This window comes from Cinclus cinclus, chromosome 2 (genome assembly GCF_963662255.1).
Source record: "Cinclus cinclus chromosome 2, bCinCin1.1, whole genome shotgun sequence".
Lineage (NCBI taxonomy): Eukaryota > Metazoa > Chordata > Aves > Passeriformes > Cinclidae > Cinclus > Cinclus cinclus.
In genome coordinates, this window is record NC_085047.1 from 101,942,050 (window position 1) to 101,962,054 (window position 20,005).

A 20,005-nucleotide genomic window follows, 5' to 3' on the forward strand; every position below is an offset into this window, starting at 1 on the left:
TGGGAAAACGGGGACAAGGGAAAGCGAGGATGGAAAAGACGGAGGAGGAAGGGGGGGTGGGGGGAGGAATTAGAAAGGGCAAAGAGGTGGAGGGGGAATAAAGAAAAACAGGAAGTCAGAATCATGGTCAATCCCAGATAGACGCAGAGGAGACAAGGTCAAAACTTCAAGCAAGCAGGGAGCAAAAAATCGACGAGATTTATGACGAAGGATGACGCTGCCTGCTGCAGCATCCTCCCGGCCGTCCGGGCTGCTCCCGGCGCGGCTCCGCTGGACCCCGGCACGGCTCCGCTGGACCCCGGCGCTCCCCGGCGCTCCCCGCCGCACGCATCCCCGCCGGGCGCGGGGGCGGCGCTGGCGGGCGTGGCGCAGGTTGGGCGGGCCCGCCCCCGGCGCTCGCCCCGCCCCGGCCCGCCCGGCGCGGGGGGAGCGGGACGCGGTACCGGGCAGGGCAGGGCGGCGCGTCCCCGGCGGCGGCCGCGCTTGACAGAGCGGGCGGCGGCCGCGGCCCCATGGAGCCCAGCTAGGGGCTGCCGCACCCTCCACCGGAGGTAGGTGCCGCCGAGCGGATGCGCGCCGGCAGCCCCGGGCGGGCGGAGCGGTGACAGGTTGGCCGGGGCGGCGGCGTTTTGCGGGAATCCCACCCCCCCCCCCCCCCCCTCCTCCCAAGCCTTCTTCCCACCGGCGGCCGGGCGCTGCGGTACCGTGGGGAGGGCGGCGGCCCCGCGGTCCCCGCTCCGGCCCGTGACTATTGTTTCTGGTGGCGCCGAGCGGGCGCAGCGAGATCCCGGCGGCGGCGGCTTTGTGCGGGTCGTCCCGGCGGTGGGGCTGCGGCGGGCAGCGGGGGGAGGCGCGGAGGGACCGCGGCGGCGAGAGGGACGGGGCGAGACCGTGACCGCACGAGCAGAGCCACGCACCCCACCCCACCCCCGCCCTTCCTTCTCCCTCTCCTCCTGCTGCCTGCGCAACTTCTCCAAAATCACGGCCGCGGGTGCGCGGGGAGGAGCGGCGGGTGCCGCGGCCGCGCATCGTCCCCGTGGCTCGCGGCTCTGCCCCACGGGTGCAGAACGCGCACGGCAGGGCCACGGCGGCGTCCAGCGCCCGGCCCGCGCTCCGGGGAAAGGAGGCTGCAAACGTGTAGGGTGGATTTCAAGATGGGCGGTAATGGGATGATTTGGGGTCCCTCGCGTAGCCGGTCACGGGCGAGAAGCGGGAGGAGAATTAACCCTTCGGAAGTTGGGGCAGAAATTTCCTCCCGCTGTCGCCCGGCTTCTGGCGAAGTCTGCCAGGCGGGTGGGCTGTCACCTGCATCTCTCTTAATGGCTTTTTCTGGATGAGGCTGTCGCGGGGCGTGGGTCATCGGCGCCGGCGTCGCAGCGGTCCGGGCGTACGTGGCGGTGGGTGCCAGGGTGAAGTGTCGTGCTCCAGAAGTTCTGCATCCCTCCGGGGGGATGCTGCAGGGTGCAAGCGCCCTGGGCAGGAGTTGAAGAGCAGTTATTCTCCTTTTCTCATTTCACCCCCAACACACCTCTTTTTTGAGAGATTGGTTCGGCTTCGGCAAATAAACCGCTGTTGATGGTAGTTTTCTTGCATGCTGTCCATCAGAATTATTTTTCTAAAAAGAAAAATTATTCAAATGCGGGATTCAAAGTGTATATATTGTCTAATGTGGGTGTATTGTTAAAGAGGAGAGAGTATCTGGTTACCCATTAATTCTTCAGGTATTTTCCGTTTAAACTTGATGAGGAAATGTTCTTTTTTTCTAAGTAACCTTTCATGTAATTTATCACTGGCAAATCGGCTTAGCATACAAAGTAAAGATTTCCTCACAAATACGCTACTGATTACTAATGTTATGTCTGAAACACTCCGTAGGACAGAAATCAGAAACACACCTCCGGTTTTTTAATATGTAAATTCGAAAAGCCTTTCCTTCCATTTCGTGACGCGGTAAGTGGCCCCGGTTAATCAGATGTAGCTACAGTAACTGGCAGAGGAGGCTGCTGATAGGCAGGGTGCTTTCCTGCGCCACTCAGCTACAGCAACCTGATCAATTAATGCATCCTCACTATTTGGTCCTTGGCATCTCTGATGAATTTAATAGTATTTCTGTGAGGAGCCCCAGCAGGGAGAAGCTGAAGTCTCTTTCACCTTCAGAGATGACTGAAGCCAAATTTGAAGAGGGGATAACTGTTTGAGTTGACTGGAGAGTGCTGCTGAGTTCCTATGTAAGCATTAAATTCTGGAGGAGATCCAGTAGCCAGAGCTATCTGGGTCAGACTGGAAATCACCTCAGTGATGAGTTTTGCAGGGTCCTGATCACTTCTATGAAAAAGAGCAAGTGTTAAGCTCTTGCAACATGCAGCCATTGCATTGTAGACAGGGGCTGGAGAACGGAGCAGGTCATGTAGCAGGCTTGGCATGTGCAATCAGCAGGTCACGCTGAGCACCCTACAACTTCAGGATGCTTGAGTTCACTTTGAAGACCCTGCAGCAGTATGAATTACGGGGGGGAAATGCATTTAGACGTAACAAAGGCTGCTGGCTCATCTCCTGCATGAGGAACTAATTTTTTTTAAAAAACCCTGGCTCCTGTTTCTGCCTCTGACACAAACTGCCAGTGTAGCTGTGGGCAAATCATTTCATGTTTCTCTCTCTCCTCATTTCTGCCTGACCTGCCAAGGTCTCATCTGTACAGGGCTGTCTGTTCAGACCCCAACTCAAACCTGTTACTTTCCACCAGCTGCCTTGCGCACAGCACTCTGAAATCCAACATAGGTGGTACCTCTCTGCTCTGAGAGAATACGGTTTGACAGTCAAATACTGCTGCTGGAGCCAACGCTACAGAACCAGCAGTTCACGGCAATTTACCAATCTCTAATCCTACCCCTCTTCTAATGCAATCATTCTCTGCTGTTGATGGAATCGCCCGGCGTCGTTCGAGCCGTGTTTGGCTGCGTGCTCGCCCTCGTGCCGGGAGCCTAAGTCAAGGCAGGGAAGCAAGTGGCAGTGGACATGGGCTGAGGATCACCAGCTCTTCAGGACACGCACTGTCACTTGAGGCTGCAAAACCCGTGGCATGAGAGGCCTGGTGTGATTTAGAAATAGAGATTATAGCTCTAGGGTAAATTGCAACAATGTCACAGAAAAATGACCAGAAAATGGAACCTCGGGCATTCCTGCACAGCCAGCTGTGTGCTGGTTGGGAGGGAACGGAGGTGGAAGGGTGCAGCTCCCTCGGCATAACAACGGCATTCTTATTTTAGTATGGAAGACAGCCAAAGATAAGGAGGGGGTTGTCATCCGGCTGGTTGGAGGATGAAAAAAAAAAGGGGGGGGGGGGGGGGGAAGAAAAAAAAAGCTGTGTGGAAAAATATTTTGATGTAGGTACTAAAGGAAAAAAAAAAATGCAGATAACCTTGCAAGTGATAGACTAGCTATGTAAAGCTAGCAGAACAAGTCTTTCCCTATAAAATCCAGAATGATCCTAAATAAGCCCAGACCCTGTTGAATGACACACGGCTTTATTTATTTCAGATGTTTCTAAGTCCTAAAGACAGGACCAGATCTGAAGAGTTTGATGTGGCAGAAAGTTTAACCCCAATTATTTTTGCGTAACTCATGTGATTGTTACAGTAGCTGAGTACTGCTGATGGGTGCCCCAGAGCTACTGATAAAAAAAATTTAAAAAGTCCCCTGAAAAATCTATGGCAGGTCAGGTGAAGGTCTATGGAAGAGAGGTGGCCATCCTCTCCATGGGCAGGAGGGTAGGGGTGTGGGAGCTGTTGTGGTGCTGTGTTCTTGCTGGTCTGTATGCACAGGCAGCTGAAATGGTGGCTTTGTAGAACAGGCAGCCAGAGAAAGGGATGTAAAATGGGAGCTGACAAATATTCTTGTTATGAAACTGGAACGGATGAATGATTTATGGAGGTACTTGCTTTTATTTTATTTTATTTCGAGAGGAAGGAGATGGTTGGTGATGTGTGGCGCTAGCCACGGATGGCTTTGTTTTGAGATCAGGCTGTGCTGGGTCCTGCCTCCAGAAACAGTATCTACAGAATAACAATATAGTGAAACACTTCCCAGCATTGCTTGAGTTCCACAGACTGTTTTCAAGATGAAAAAGTTTTCCTTATCTTATGTTCAAAGCTGTAAGCCTAAATCCTCCTAGCAGAATCTAGATTTCAGAAAAAGAGGTGGCTGTGGGGATCTTTGTTAGCCCATCTCAGTTCTCCTAGGGAATTTCCTTTCCTGGGTTTGCAGTATTGCCCATCCCTCCCAGGGCACTGAGCTACTCTGTAAATAGGCCACTCTGCGGAGGAGCTGCTCTGCTGGGTGATTTAATGTTGCTTATTAGTTCTGGCTTTCCTTTTTTCCCACCCCCACCCAGTTCTATCCATGGTGTCCTTTAGTGTACAGAGCAGTGCTGTAACATGGGTGAGGTGAGTTTACAGGGTGACATCTACAGGATTTTGCCAGTCTTGCGGGTGGCTGGGTGTCCTGAGGACCCTTGTGCCAGGTGTAGCTCCACACTCAGTTGCTGGCTTTGGGTGTGAGGGATTGGATCCCTCTGAGCAGGACCGGTTTCCAGCATCCTTTTATATTTCCTAGTTAATAGAATAATAGAATGGTTGGACTAGAAGGGACCTTACAGGTCGTCTAGTCCAACCCCCCTGCAGTAAGCAGGGGCATCTTCAACTACATTAGGTTGCTCAGAGCCCTGTCCAACCTGACTGGGAATGTTCCCAGGCATGGGACATTTGCCACCTCTCTGAGCAACCTGTTGCAGTGTCTCCCCACTCTCCCAGTAAAAAAGTTCTTCCATATATCCAGTTTAAATTGACCCTAATTTAAAACCATTACCCCTTGTCCTATTGCAACAGGCCCTGCTAAAATGTCTATCCCTGTCCGTCCTGTCGGTCCTCGTTAGGTATTGGAAGATACTGTAAGGTTTTCCTGAAGTTTTCTCCAGGATGAACAGCCCCAGCTCTCTCAGCTTGTCCTCACAGGAGAGATGCTCCAGCCCTCAGATCATCTTCATGGCCCTCCTCTGGACGTGCTCCAACAAATCCATGTCTTTCCCTTGCTGAGGACCCCAGAGCTAGATGCAAGTATTCCAGATGGGGTCTCACAAGAGTGGATCCCACTGTTCGTGTCATTGATGAAGTTATTAAAGGGTACCAGTCCCAGTATGGACCTCTGAGAGACACCACTCATCACTAATCTCAATTTGTGCATGTGGTTGTTTGGAAATGCTTCTTTGAGATATCAGAGGGCTAAATGTTCTCAAGAATTAAACAAAGAGGCTGGGGTAGGTCTCCTGTTTCTTCCATGCTCTTCAAGAAAAAGATGTCCTTCAGCTTAGTAGCTCCCAGGTCTCTGTAGTGCTCCCACTCCCTTTAGAGTGGCTAGAGAGCAGCCACTAGAGCAGAAGGAAGGCAACTGCTGTTGAATTAGAGGACAAGCTGGGTGTGGGTTTGGGTTCCCCCCACCTCTCCCATGGCAGGCACAGAGATATCAGAACAAGCCGCAGGACTGACTGACTGTGTCCCCAAATGTCTTGCCATTGTGTTACCTTGGAGCTGATGATTGTCTGATTGACAAGAAGAGAAGAGGGAAGTTTTCTGTGGCACCTCACTAAACTTCAGTGGGGCTGCTAAGGGCAGGATATTCCAGGTGCAGCTCCAAATTAATTTGATCAGGCTAATTTTCAAAACCAATCTCTCTTCCAATGTCTGCATGTGCTTCAACCTTTTAATTATTCTGCCCTTTTCCTGTGGCATGGAAACAAAGAGATGGAAATATAGTGGCCACCAGGAGGGCAAAGAGGGCAATGGCTCTTGCCTGCCCTGGCAGTCAGTGTGCTCCTCATAGCAAAGCCAGGCTATTTGGAGGAGTGCAGGTCTTTCAGTCCAGGAAAAAATAATTTGTTAATGGCCAGAGAATAATCACTTTACTCCAAAAATCCTCTCCAGCTGCATTGCACCAACTGTTCTTTATCAGTCTCTGAATCCTTAATGACAGTAACAGCTAATTTCTCTTTCTGTGTTTTTCTAGCTGCAATGTCCTATTTTCTCTGAGTTTATTGAGAAAATAATAGAAGTCATTACATAGCTACTTGTCACCTTTCAGAGAAGAAAACTCCCTGCCTGAATGGCCAAGTTAGTTACTTGGTGACTGACTCAGACAATGGCAACTTTTTATAGCTCATCAGTTATTAATCTGTGCTTAGTGAATAAACTAATTAACTAGAGGAGTGTTACTGAATTCTAGCCTGTGATAATCAGAATATGGTGAATAAACTGTTCACAAACAATGTGACCAAGGCACATGTATATTCTGTTGCGTATAAGCAAGAAACAAAGGATTAGGAGTGACAAACTGAGTAATGTGAATTCATTATGTTTATTTTCTTTTAAATTTGATTGTCTTTGAAGCTTATGTGCCAGTATTGCAGAAAATGGTCCTTGGTTAAAAGAAAATTATTAGGTGTTCCTGTCAGTATATCTATAATAACTACGTTAAAGAAAAGGTAGTGAGGAGCATTGGAATAGATGGGCAATGAGAATGGAAGACACAGAAATAAAAGTTTGCATGACACACATCTTTCTGGTTGTTGGTGATGGATCACTTGCTGTAGAGCTGCATCTACACAAGGCCACTGCAAAGCAAACAGGAAGGGCAACACATTGTTTTATAATCAGCATTTTCTTAACCAAGAAGTCAGGCATCACTGTCTGAATAACAGATGCCTTCATCTCCAGCCTTGGTGATTGGGCTGGAGATCAGAGGATGCTTTCAACCAGGAGGTCTGCCCTGCTGAAAGGTGGGGGAAGAGGACTTCTGATATGGCCAAGTCTGCTCTGCAGGCTGTGGGATGCTGAGGGGAGGCCAGAAAGAAGTAGGAATACATAGGCAGATCCTAGAAGAAGGACTACACAGAGGAGTCTTTCTTTTCCCATGTGACGTGCTTGTAATTCAGCTCTGGTCCCTGGGTGATGGATGGAGTTACCTCTTGCCTTTTCATGTCTGGAGAAGCCATGTGTGCTTAGGGTGGATTCACAAAGCTTCTGTGGCAGAAGAAACTGGGCTCTGCATTAGAGCTCTGCTGCATTGTGTGTGCAGGATACATCAAGGGTTGTCATTCCCTCACAGGACTAGTGGTGCCAAATTCAATGTCTCACATCTCCCCACAACCTTGTGCCTAAGCTTGTGCTCATTTTGCACAAAACTGCTCGACCATGCTCCAGTTGCACTACAACCAAAGTAATGTTGGTAGGTGGAAGAAAACACATACAAGGAATTTACTTCCCTTCTCACCAAGGAAATTAATCTGCTTTTGGTTTGGGTTTGATGTTTAGGTCCCTAACTGATTTTTTTAGATGCTTGTGTAACAACTGTGTTTAGCTATGAAATCATCACTTCTGTTTTAGGACACATTTTGGCTGTCACCACAGCTTTCTGTCCTCTAAAGGAAGGTATTAAATTGATGGGGGTAGCCTTCAACTGGATGCCATGAGTGCCATGGATGGCAAAATTGCTACAGACAGGAAAGTGGAAGCAGCATAAGGCTGTGTGCCATGGATCCCCACATTCATAGCATGTAACCTCAGAGCTGTGCAGTGGCTGTCCTAGAGGGACCTAGCACAGCCTCCCACCAGAAATTATTAGGTCAGGAGACAGGGTGGATGCCCTGGATCACCAACAGGCTACAGACATCTTAGCCTCACTGTGGTTACTGGAAAGGCTGGTCAACACTCTTTGTAATTGCTTTTTGTTGGAAGTGAAGAACTCTTTGCCCTGCAGCTTGAAGACCCAAATATTTTGGGACCTGATAATTCTGATTTTCTTGAGAAGAGGTTCCCCTGCATTTCCAAGGAGCTGAGGTTCTCAATCAAGTAGCCTTTTATTTTTGAAAAGGAAGGAGGTGTTTTTATTAGGGTTTCCTGTTTTGAACTCTTTAGTTAGAGGGTATGAAGTGGTCAGAGGAGGGAGACTTATAATTTATATCAGGGTTGTCTCTTTGTATTTTCTTATTTGTATTCATAATACTCATATATAAATTATTTTAAGATATATGTATATATATATAATGTATTTTGAACTGTGCAATTTTCCCCAGTTCTGTTTAAGGCTGCTACTTGCAGGAAATCTAAATAAGGTTTCCTGTCAAGAATGGTTTAGATTTAGCTGGCCCTGCCTGAGGCTGAGGGATGGGTTAGGACACTTCTCAAGGTCCTTTTCAGGACCCTTTCTGTGATTCTAGGCAGTTACTCAACAAAACAGATTCCTAGTAGGTTGTGTTGGTTCATAGCTGGTTATGCTGAAAGGGTTTTGCTATAGCATTTAATGTGGTTGTTTGCTTGAAGAGGAAATAATAGGTAATTGTAGCATAGTTACTGCTGCTGCATTGGACAAATGTTTCTTTAAAGAGGAAAACAACTGATGTTACATTTTTAGACCAGCATCATGATATGGCTGTGATTAATTTTTCCAGGAGCTTTGTGTTTTTTATATCTGCTTAAGTGTATTAACATTTTAAAAGGTCAAAGGTAAGCTTTAAAATGGATGCCAAATTAAGATGGATGGGAGGAAAATGACATTTACTTCTTGTTACTGCACATTGTTTGAATTTGACCAAAGGCAAAAACAAAACAAAGAAAAGCCCTCCCCCCCATACGCACGCACGCATGTGTGCGTGCATGGACAGACAGCCATGTTCCCACCACCTGCCTTCCCTCCACACCTGGTCTGGCAAAATCTTATTCATCAAGTCTGATTAATCATGATAATCATCATTATTATCCTAACAAAATCAGTAGTCCAGTCTATTCACTTCCAGATAGCCCTTGTATTCTTTTCCAAAGTATATAATTTAACTAGTGTGAGTGGACTCTGTAAATAAAAGTAGCTAAAATATAAATATTAGGAAAACACGGCTAATGAGAGCTCCAACCACGTTACCATTTCCTGCCCTTGCTATGTTTGAGAGGATGATTTCATCAAGAAGGGGACTGGACCCTCATCCCTATTCATGCAGTTCCTTGAACGTTGAGTCCCAGTGAAAGCAGAGAATGAAATATGGTGGGAATGGTGCCTTTGCTACCAGTGGGAATGGTGGCCAGTCCCAGCCAAAGGCAAGGCTTTGGCAGAGCTGCTCTGCAACCACACCAGTGTACAACAACTTTGGGTTGGGCCCAAGCAGCATAGCTCGAGGGAAGGACCAGATCTGGTTTATGTCCATCCTTTCCACTCTTGCCCTTAAATGATGGTGGGTGGTTGTGCTGGTGATAATGCCCCGTGCCTCGGGAATCTCGGCCACTCTCTTGTGAAAGGGACCCAGCCTGTTTTTGTGGATGCTGTTGAGCAAGACAGATTTGCTCATCTCACTTCATGACATCTGCCAATATAAGGGGGTTTAAAACAAGGGAGAAAAGCACTAAAATGTCTTCAAATCCTTCCTCCTACTGATGGCTAGTGTCTCATCAGGGAGGCTTCAGACTGCATCCTGTGTCAGCCTCGGACACTCAGCCCCATGCTGTATCCCAGAGCACACCCCAACCTCGTGTGGGCCACCAGGGCTGTGAAGAGTCACCCAATGCCAGCTGTGGCTGAGCCATGCGTAGCCAAGAAAAGGCAGTGCTGCTGTTCCCTCACCCACATCTAACTGCAGCCCTTGGGCTCCCTGGGCAGGGCAGCTGCCCAGAGCAGAGCGTGGGGGAAGAGAAGGGCTGGCAGCAGCTTCCTCAAGGGAGAAAGACGCAGCACTCAGCCCTGCCCCTGCACAACAGCGTGAGGTGTGTCCAAGGCTGGGATAAGGGATGGTTAAATCTTCTCCTCCCTCCCCAAGAAGCAGCAAGCTCTCCTAAGCATCCCTTCCTGGGTGCTGAAAATGTTTGTCTGACAATAAAAAAAAATAACAAAAAAAAATTTAAAAAAAGGAAAAAATTGCAATTGCTTTTATGCTTTTTTTCCAGCATGAAAATGTATTTTTCATTTCAAACTTAATGGATTCTGAGCTGAATCTGAGTTGAACAAACTAGACAGTTTTATTTTTTCATTTTACCAAAATTGTTTTTCAATCAGTCAACCCAAATACTTATTTTTAATTTTTTTTTTTTTACCCCAGCCTTGCCACTATAGCAAACAATTCCGTTATTTGCATAGCTCTAATTGCAGTGATTAAACAAACACAGCAAACTCCGGCCCTTTGCAGAGCCTCATCACAGCCCCACAGCCAGCTTGGTCTGTATTTTGTCAGCAGAGAGGGAGATGTGGCTTTGTGTAGACTGAGAATAAATTACGGACTTTCTGGGTTTTTTTTCCCCTCCAAACTGATACACTATCAGTTTGGATAATAATAATTTTGCCTCTTCTGTTGCTAGCGGGCTGAGAGATATCTGGTGATACTGTGAACCTGGTACAGTTTAGAAAGCATTTGGATTTTCAGTGCTTTGTTCGCATGTCAGGCGTAAGTTGCAACCTCTGTTGCTGTTATTAGAATAACGTGTAGGGTTGCTACTCTGTTAGTAATACCCCTATTAACATAAAGGAAAGAGAGACAAATATCTACATCTGTTTGGAGGGGTTTTTTTTCTGTGAAGGTGGTGGGTACCTGAAGACAGGGTTAAGGCAAATTTTATCTGACTCCAGTTCCATCAAATAGGAACAAACAATTATTTGGACATTTTTTAATGACATTTATTTATAGCAGGTAGCGCACAGGCGGCTGCTATTTCTCAGCATGCTGGAAGAATGTTCTCCAGATGGTGCTTGCTGTTTATGCTTTTATTCACTTCGCTTGAACGCAGCAGCACTCTACACAAAACATGGAGAATTGGAAAATAAAAACAATTGTGTTTTTACAAAGTGCCATGTGATTTGCAGAAATGTCTGAGTTGACTGATGAGCCGTGCCCCGTGGGGCAGCGGGGGGATCACGCCTGTCACAGGAGCCCTGAGCCCCACACGGGGCAGAGGCATCACCCCCACTGCCAGCAGCACGCCCTTCTCTCCCAAAAGGTGGGTTTGAGCAGGGCTGCTAATCCTGCCCTCTGTGTCTGTGCCTCTTCTGCCTCCCTTTTCCTGCACAGGGATTTGGGTGAATGTAGGGAAGGCTGTTATTTTAAAGGTGTTATTTTTGTTGGGTTTTCTGTGACTGTGCAGCCCCAAGGTTGAGAGGCACGAGACAAAGCATTTCATAAACCTTGCCTGTGCCATCATGTTCCTTCAGCTCCTAATCTCACTGAAAAGTATTAAGGCCTCTGGCTGGTCCACCTGAAGGCAGCAGCTATGATGCCCAAAGGGAGCAGCATGCTCCACGATTTCTCTTGGTTGCAGTGGTGAAGATGGATAGGTATCCGAATGGTTGGCATGCTCTTGCAGGCATCTGTTGTGCAGCTTCTGCAGGACTACTCACACAAAAGATTCTCAGAGTGGAAGCTTTAAATAAAAGACTGAGGAATCTAAATTTTTTTTTGCATTAAAAAAACCTTGGGAAAATTTGGAAAATAACTCAATTATTTAAATTCATTTTTAATAAAACCCCAAACAAACTAGCCAAAGAAACAAACAAACAAAAAAAAAGAACAAAAAAAAAAACAAAACCAAAAAACAAAACCCAGGCAATCAAAAAATAGATCTTGACAAGCAGAAAAAAGGGTATTTTTGTTATTTTTAAAATAAATCTATCTTTACTGTATGGGTAAAAGAAATAAGTATTTCTCACTTCTACTGAAAAGAACAAAAAAATGACAAATCCACAGCACTTCAGGGCAGGTTTTCAAATACCAAAAACCATACCAATTTTAAACTTTGCAACAGGACCTGATTAATATTTCTTTGAGAACAGGAACCTTCAGATTCCTTTGAAATCTAGTTTAAAGCCAGCAATACTTTTAGTGAAAATAATTTTTGAGAAACTAATGTGTGAACAGCTCACCTGGTTTTGGGGTTTTCTCTGGTAAATGGGCAGTGCTGCGCAGTGCTTCGATTCCTCTCCCTTGCCTGTTACCCAAGAGGCAGCCTTTTCCCAAGCAGAATTCTTGCTACGTCAGCTCCATGCTGTTTATCCTCTGTTGCTCCCTTGGCAGTTATTATTTCTTAATGTGTTAATTGTAGTTCCTGGGCCCTTGTGTGTGAGGGTGTGTAATGCTCATGGTAATGATGCCGACACGTTCTCTAGTTCCTGGAATCACAGAGCAAAAAACTAAAATATGGTTTGGACATAAAGCATCCAGTAAGAGAGGTCAGTTAGAAGAATTCAAATAGCATGACAAGAATAAAGTGGGTAATGGGGAAGAGTAGGCATTGGGTTGGGGTGGGGGTTTTTTAGGCTTATTCAGTTATTCCTTCTTTGGCTCCAGCTTTGTGTGATATATATATTTTTTAATTAAAATGTGAATTATGTCACTTGCTTTCCACCTTTTAACAGTATTTCACAGTAAATTTCATTCCTAATAGCAAGTAGTCAGGGGTAAGGAATGATTTTGCTGAGTGATGGGGATTGTTAATTATTAAAAAGAAACCTATGGATTTGAAACAAATTAGACCTCATTAAGCCTAGGTCTGTTTCCACACAGACCAACAGACATGAAAAAGCCCATCTAGGAGCATGAAAAATCCCACTTTTTAGCTGACACATCCTTAGTAGCAATGCTCCTGGGTTGGTGTGGTGTGAATTAGCCTGTTTAGTTTGTGTCAGAGATCCCCGGTCTCTGATCTCAGGTCAAAACCCATGACTCTCTTGCACCTTTCCCATTTCCCTTCCACTTCTCCCATCACCCTCAGCCACCCCAGCCCAGCTGCAAATGGGATTCCCACCTCACTCTGGAGCTGGAACCCACCTGGATAGGAAGCCAGTGCCCAATGTGACTTAAATTGTTTGTACTTAGAGTTCTTCCATGGGACTTCAGCAAAATTCCAAAGGGCTGAAGTGATTGTTGAAGTTTACCCTCAAACCTATGTAACCATGCCATCTTTCAAGATGCTTTTTTGAAACTTTTTGAAGGCAATGGGTGGGTATATCTGCAGGTGAATCCTAACAAGAAGAGTGAAAGGTGGCCTTAAATGATGGTTTTAATTGTATGATCACAGGCATGCCATGTATGGGCTTTGCTGTCTGGCTGAGACATCCTCCAAATCTTCTCTGGCATTGCAGTGACACACTCATATCAGGAGAAGAAACGCCCATTCTGCTGGCTGGAAATCAGCAATAACATTTTGACATCTGTGCAACAGTTTAAAATGAATTATTCAGCACATGGATCGTGCTGTTTGAGCAGCCAGCACATCTCTGCCCATTTACTACTGTCAGTCCATGGTGGAGATACCATTGATGCCAGTGAGAACTGAGCACATGGGCTGGGGGTAGGTTTTGGCCCACAGCCTGAAACAGCATTTGACAGCACCCCTGCAGAACATGATAGGAATAATCTGCTTTGCCACCAGCAAAAGACTGAAAGACAATGCCAGTCTGTTTCTTCTCTTAGAGTATTTTGAACACATGCAGATCTTAAGAATTAAACCAATAATTAATTGTTTGACTGTTTTTGAGTTTTGCTTTAAAGAATAAGTAATTTTGATTGAATCAATGTATTGCATGTGACACTGCAGAAGCCCTGAGCATCTCTTGCCTACTGGGAGTAGAGCCTGAGCACAAACTGGCAGCAGGTCCAGGCCAGTCTCCAGCTTCTGCCAACTTGGGGAGTTAAAGTGAAGCAGTATCTAATCCTTGTCAGCAAAGAAAATTCATAAAATTCACCATGTCAGCAGCATCTGATTTGGAAAAACAAGCTGAAGTGCTGTAAAGAACACACTTTGGGGAACTGCAGATGGGGAAATGGGAGGAAACAGATAACACCAGCACACCCCTTCCCTGCTCTAGACTGGCATTGAGGAGAGAAAGTGGACATTTGTCTTGTGCTTAGCTTTCTAATTCAGCAAGGTCATCTGAATTAAAGTGGTGTATGTGTGGTGAGAGTCTAACATCTGTTATTTCACGGGATGTCTGTTCCCTGTAGCTGCATTTTTAAAAATAAAATGCAGAACACGGTATGAAAATGTTCTGTGCTATGGGTTACTGTCCTTTCCTTGCCCTTCTTTAAGAACTATGTTGTAGCTGTCCACTGATGCTTATCTCACAGGTGAAAATTCTGGAGTACTCAGACAGCATTGCAGTGTGCAGCAATATCATCTGCTCATCATTGTCCATGTTTTCTAGGTAGCAAGCTAAAAATGCCTCAATTTCTACCTGCTCTTCCATTTATGTGTAAGAAGTAATACTCCACTGTGGAAGGAGCTCGGTGCTGTACGTAAGAAGGCAAGACATATAATCCATATAACTGTAAAACAAATGGCTGGTGTAATGAAAGTTAAGCAAATCCTTATGTCCCCTGAAGTCAGTAGAATTTAAGCATGTAGTTAAGTCTTGCTTGCAGTAAGGGTATATCCTCTGATAGGTACACTGTAGCTGTAAGGATTTTGAACCCCTGTCTGTGTGTAGCTTTATTTTCAGAATGCCCAAGAGCTTGGCAATTAGCTGAAAGATGTGAAATTGTGCTGTGCAGCAGTGCTGGATGCTCAGGTGTGATGCTTTGGCAGGAGGTGGGACCTGGCTCCCTCAGCCCGTCCTTGACAGGAGTGGTGCTGCTGCTGCTGCTGCTGGGTGTGAGCTGGGGTGTGCAGCCCCTCGTGGGGACATTTTTGTAGGGACTAAAGTCTGTTCTGGCTTTTGTAGGGCTGCCATCACCAAAGTGTCTGAACCTTCTTCTTTCATCCACTCACCATTGCTGTACTCCCCTGGGGCGGGAGGATGTTGTCCCCCACCTTGGGCAGGGAGTAAAAGAGGCACAGAGAGATGTAAAACCTGATTTTAATGGTTATTTTTGTGTCTGCATATGTGGAGACATCTCTGGGGGAGGGTTCCAAACCTCCTGTCTGCATAGCTTGGACCCTGCTATTACAAACTTGGTTCAGAGAGGCACCATGTGGGAAGCTCATGAATGGGGCCATGGATGTTCATGTCCCCTGTGCCAGAGCAGAATTCAAGAATGTGCCTTGCTGGTGTAGATGTAGGATAGTGGGGGAAGAGGGGAATGTGCAGTCCAGAAAAACAAGGAGTGGGTTAAATATCTCAAGTAATGTATGTATGAGGGTGAAGAAGGCTACCTGGATTTATTGCCACTTGATTGGAAGGATGTGTGTAGCCTGTGTGCATCCATTAATTAGTGATGCAGTTGCTCCATGCTGGTACCAATAAAACCTTAATAGTACATGATACCAGCCTGTGATTGCTTCCTTTTTTCCACATCCCCTTGTGAAGATGTGTGTATATCAGTGCAGCTGTGTACCGTGTACAGTGTGGATGTGCTGTGGCTGCCTGCACAAGAAAAGGACAGTAAAATAATTCAGCAGGTTATTACCTCCCACGTAATTTTTCCAAGTGTTTATAAAAGGATCTTTGATATGCAGCACTCACTAATGTGCACAAAATAACTAATGTTGTTTTCTTTCCTTTTCCTGAGACATATTAATTCTTAAAATGGCTCCTGAGCAGGCTTTCCTAGGTACGTGTAGCAACTGCAGCCTGATGGTTTAGCAACAACAACAGCGAAAAAGGCTGTCCCCAGTTTCCTTTATATGCACATTGTGCAGCTTTTCGAGCAGTGCATCAAACACTGCTGGCTGGAAATTTCCAGGCCCATTTCCTCCTGCCTGGTGCATGCTCATAAAGCAAGACTGTCTGTATGGTCTGTAGCTGCAGTACTGCAGAAAGTCAATAAAGAGCTGACCATCTCACCTCTATCAAAAGCAGTTGAGAAGCCCTGCCTCATCTGCCTTATTAAAACTGCTCTTGACTCCTGAAGAGAAACCTAGTTGGAAACCTTGAAGAGGAGGGATAAAAAAAGAGTCTGAAATTGCAGTGAGTATTCTACAGCTAGGTCTTGCAGTAAGGTTAAAGAGTGCATATTGTGAAATAAACTGAAAAGGCAGTTTCATTTAAACAGGGAAAATGCCTGAATTTAATGCAATGAACTTCAGACTTTCCCACCTGCACTACAGCACAGAGATATGATTAGTTATTGCAGCAATGAGGAGATTTAGCTAGCTCCCTAATGGATTTGTATTTTGAATTTAAATATGTATATACCTACCTATGCATGTGTGTTTATGCCTATATTTGGATTTGTGCAGGAAAAGGCATGATGCAGAAATAGATGTAAGAAGTAGAATTTGTAATGCAACATGTCTTTGAGTGTGTGTTTGAAAGGATTTTTGGGGTTTTTCTCCTTTCCTTTATATAAGAGTAACTGATAATGTTTGCCAAGCTTTTAGTAGTATCTGCTGGGAATCATCACCCTCACCTTCCCCAGGTGTGCCAGCTTTTTTTCACCTTGAAATGAAAAAAGAGAGAACTTAAACAGAAAGATCATTGCTTTAGCTTAATATTGTAAGATTTCAGAGATTGAATTTTCTGATAGTAATGAAATGAACCCTGAGTTGTGCCATGAATTTGATTGCAGTTAATTTGATTTTTGAGATGCTCAACAAAGCTTGCCCATTAGCTTTAACCTCACATACTTAGGATTTGTGCAAACTGCTATTTTTATGTATGTATGGGTAGAGATAACATGGAAATCTCTCTCTGGTGGTTCGGTGGCTTGTAACAATTACTGTCACTGAGTACTTAACTACCTCTAGGTCTGTTGGTAGTAGTATCCATTGAGTTGCTGACCAGTAATCCCAGTACGTTTATTGCTTTCATGGTGCAAGGATAGTTTTCCTTTTCACAAGTAAAAATACAGCTGAACATCTCAGCCAGAAGACACATGCAGACTCCATCCTGCAGTTTTTTTCCAGTTCTCACTGATCTTAATGAGCCTAGTCATATGAATAGCAGTGACTCTTGTCAGAAAGGAGTTTTCTTGGCTGAAACTCACCATTTCTGTTTATGTGATTTGCCTCCTCAGACTTCAAAGTGAATGTGCTCTTCTTGCTAGTATTTGCCAAGAGGCAACAACTGTGGGGTGAGGGTATTCCCCAAGGTGGTCCCGATGTCTGGCTTGTTCTCCTTACATGATTTATTCTCCATCAGCAGTCGATAAGATGGTGGGAGATGGCCTTTTATATATATGTGTATATAAATAATACCAGCCGCAGATAAGAAACTATTTGGTGATGTCAGAAAACTAAAGACATAAGGTTACAGATAATGAATTGTGTTATGGAGTTGATCGTGTGTGGGAAAAACAGGAGGGGAATTCTGCTGCTGGCAGAAGATTGGTCACTACAGGTTAAAAAAATACAGAGAGTGTAGTTTCCAGAACAGGGGAGTAACAAGAACAGGGAGGGAGGAAATGAATGGCAGGGGCACGCAAGTTGGGAATGATGCTGAAAGTTCTCCAGGCAATGGGCAAAGAGTTGAGCTGTCAAGGAGACTACTGCCATGAGCTGCTTCTGGGAGGTCCTGTGAGCAGGGGGGTGCAAAGTCTCAACAGAAGTCAGGGGATATATGACTTTGTGATGTGTGGAAGGGAAGCAGCCCATAGATGGAAAAAGGGTTGGACACATGACTGGAAAGGAGGTGTTTTGTCTGGATCTGAGCCACCGAAGTACACGTCAGGCACTTGTGGAGTCAGGAACCAGACTGTCTCCTTCCAGCTCCATCACCCTCAGCAAACGTGCTGAGGGTTCATTTCCTGGCCCCAGCACAGGGCCTGGGACAGCCCTGCTCCTCACTTGGGTGCTTCTGTGTCCTGTGGAGGGCTCCTGGAGGGCATGGTTGGCTGCTACAGGAGCAAGACCAAGGTGTGTGCCAGTCCCCTCCTGTCCCCCTGAAATAATCTGGCCTGGGTGGAGTGGAACACTCACACCAGGGCTGATCTGAGAGTTTGGCAGGGTGAGGGGCCAGGTACCGGGGCGTGCCTTTGCAGGGAGCTGCTGTCCTTCTGCAGGATGCTGCATGCCCACACCTCCGCAGCATCTTCTTGGATCCTGCCAAGTCACAGTCCAGCAGTCTCTTTTGCTGACTACATGGCAAGGAGAGGTTTTGTAGTTCATAGCTTACTATTTTATAGGGTTTTGGTTGTTTCTTAAATTCTCTTCCCTCCATTTTGCTTTTGGTGGCCCCATCTGAAGGCAGCGTGTGCAGTTATTTTGGTCAGAATTAAGCAAACCCGGTCAGCAGCAGAGGAAAGGGGGGAAAACATCAAAGAGAAAGCATTGATTACTTCCTCAGAGAGTCCCATACTACAAAATTCAGCACAGAAAATCAAAGGAGGGGGCAGAAACCTCTTTTTCTTCAGGGGGTGTTGAAACACGGTGCCCTGGAAACGCTCAGGTAACAGAGACCATTGAAGCACCCTCTTGGCATGGAGCTGCCCGTTCACGTTGGCTGTTTTACCTCACGGTGGACAGTGTTGTGTCCTCCAGGAGAACCTGTATCCATGGGCTCCTTGCTACCAGCCTGCACGTGATGCAGTGGAGACCTTGGTCTGCATGTTCCCTGAGGGACACGCCTTTCCCCATGGCTGAGGCTGGGAGCAGCGTGAATCCTCAGCAAAAAGGATGATACAGCTTCCATACTGCCATGGAGTTAGAATAATTCAGAGGCTGCATGTCCGATGTCTCTCAGCCAATGCTAGCCAGAAAGGAAACAATTTTACACATCAGCAATTTTTTATGATTAATAATATTATCCTGCCTTAATTGAAAAACGGGCTGGTGCCCTTAAGAAGAAATTAAGCTGCACGAATTAGTACCTAACCTCTTTATGATGAATGTGTATTTTTACATACTGCATATTCCTGACAGTGCTTTTGGAAATAATTGTGCCGTGTATTGTAATAAAAAAATTGTCCTGCATTGTTTGTAGTTGCATGGCACCATTCTGTCTGGCTGACTTGGCTTTAAGAGCCTGAACGCTTGGGAAGAAGCAGTGTGAGGATGCTGAAATCCTTTTAAAGGGTATTTATGTACAAACAGGAGGATGATGTGTAGGCTCTGAGCTCTGCTATCAGTTGTTATTGCTGAGAGATACTCCCAGGGAGTTGATGCCAGACGGAGCATTAACCATTGCTGGCCTCAGTGCCTTCGTGGGAAGTCAGTCATAAAGTCCGTGAGGGCTCCTGTTTGTGGGATTTTTAAACACCAGTGAATCATTTTACGTAATAAAGCAGTTGTCATTGGGTGAGTTTGTGTAAAGGTCTTTTACACAAACGCTTTCTACCAAAACATACTTCAGAAGGAGAGACAGGCGATGCTGAAGGACAGGGAGATTTGTTATGCAGAGAAGAGAGCTAGCAGTTCAACTGTGCTGAGGTTTGCCAGGCACCCAGCGGGAGCAGGGAGCTGTCGCCTGTGTCTGCCAGTCTGCCTGCAACCACGGGTGGTCCTGGGACAGGGTGAGTCATGACTTCAAGGCATCATGCTCCTTCCATGTGTCCTGGGACTCGGTCCCACATGGAGCAGCCCAAAGAATCCAGGATTAAAGAAGATGAGAAGGTCTAGGTCTCTCAGTTGGACAGCTGGGGACAGAACAAAGTCAATAAAACTGCTTTCAACTATACTGCTGCCCTGGCACCATTCACATCTCCTGCAGGTTTCTTGGAGGACCATCACTTCAGCAGGAGACTCGCATATAATGTGACACATTTCAAATGCCTTGTTCCCCGAACTAAAACACTTAAATCAGCTCTCATCAACTTAAATATTGCTTACCCAAACCTTTGAATGTTGTGTGTCAAATCTCCCTGGAAACACATAGCAAAACATAGATGTCTGTGTTGGAATCAGTGGTACTTTCTAGTGTCCCTGGGTAGAAGGGTGGAAGGAACCTCCTCCTCTTCTCCATCCTGGAACAGTGGGAGGATTCTCATAGAGAAATATGTACTTGGGTGGTGCCATCTTTCCTGGAGGGAAACCTGCCCAAAATTTGAGGCCATGTAAGGTGGAGGAGGGTCTGGGCAAGGAGCCAGGAGTATCTGTGGGTAGGGGGGGTCACACCA

At 46.1% G+C, this 20,005-nt stretch overlaps 1 protein-coding gene across 1 annotated transcript in view; it reads left to right on the forward strand.

Moving 5' to 3' along the window:
• Window positions 1-443: 443 nt before the first annotated feature.
• The window catches only part of RAI2 (retinoic acid induced 2), a 45,103-nt gene continuing 25,541 nt past the window's right edge, over window positions 444-20,005 (forward strand). The window contains exon 1 of the mRNA XM_062515136.1: window positions 444-551. The gene's annotated coding sequence lies outside the window, so the exon portion shown is untranslated. The remainder of the gene's footprint in view (window positions 552-20,005) is intronic.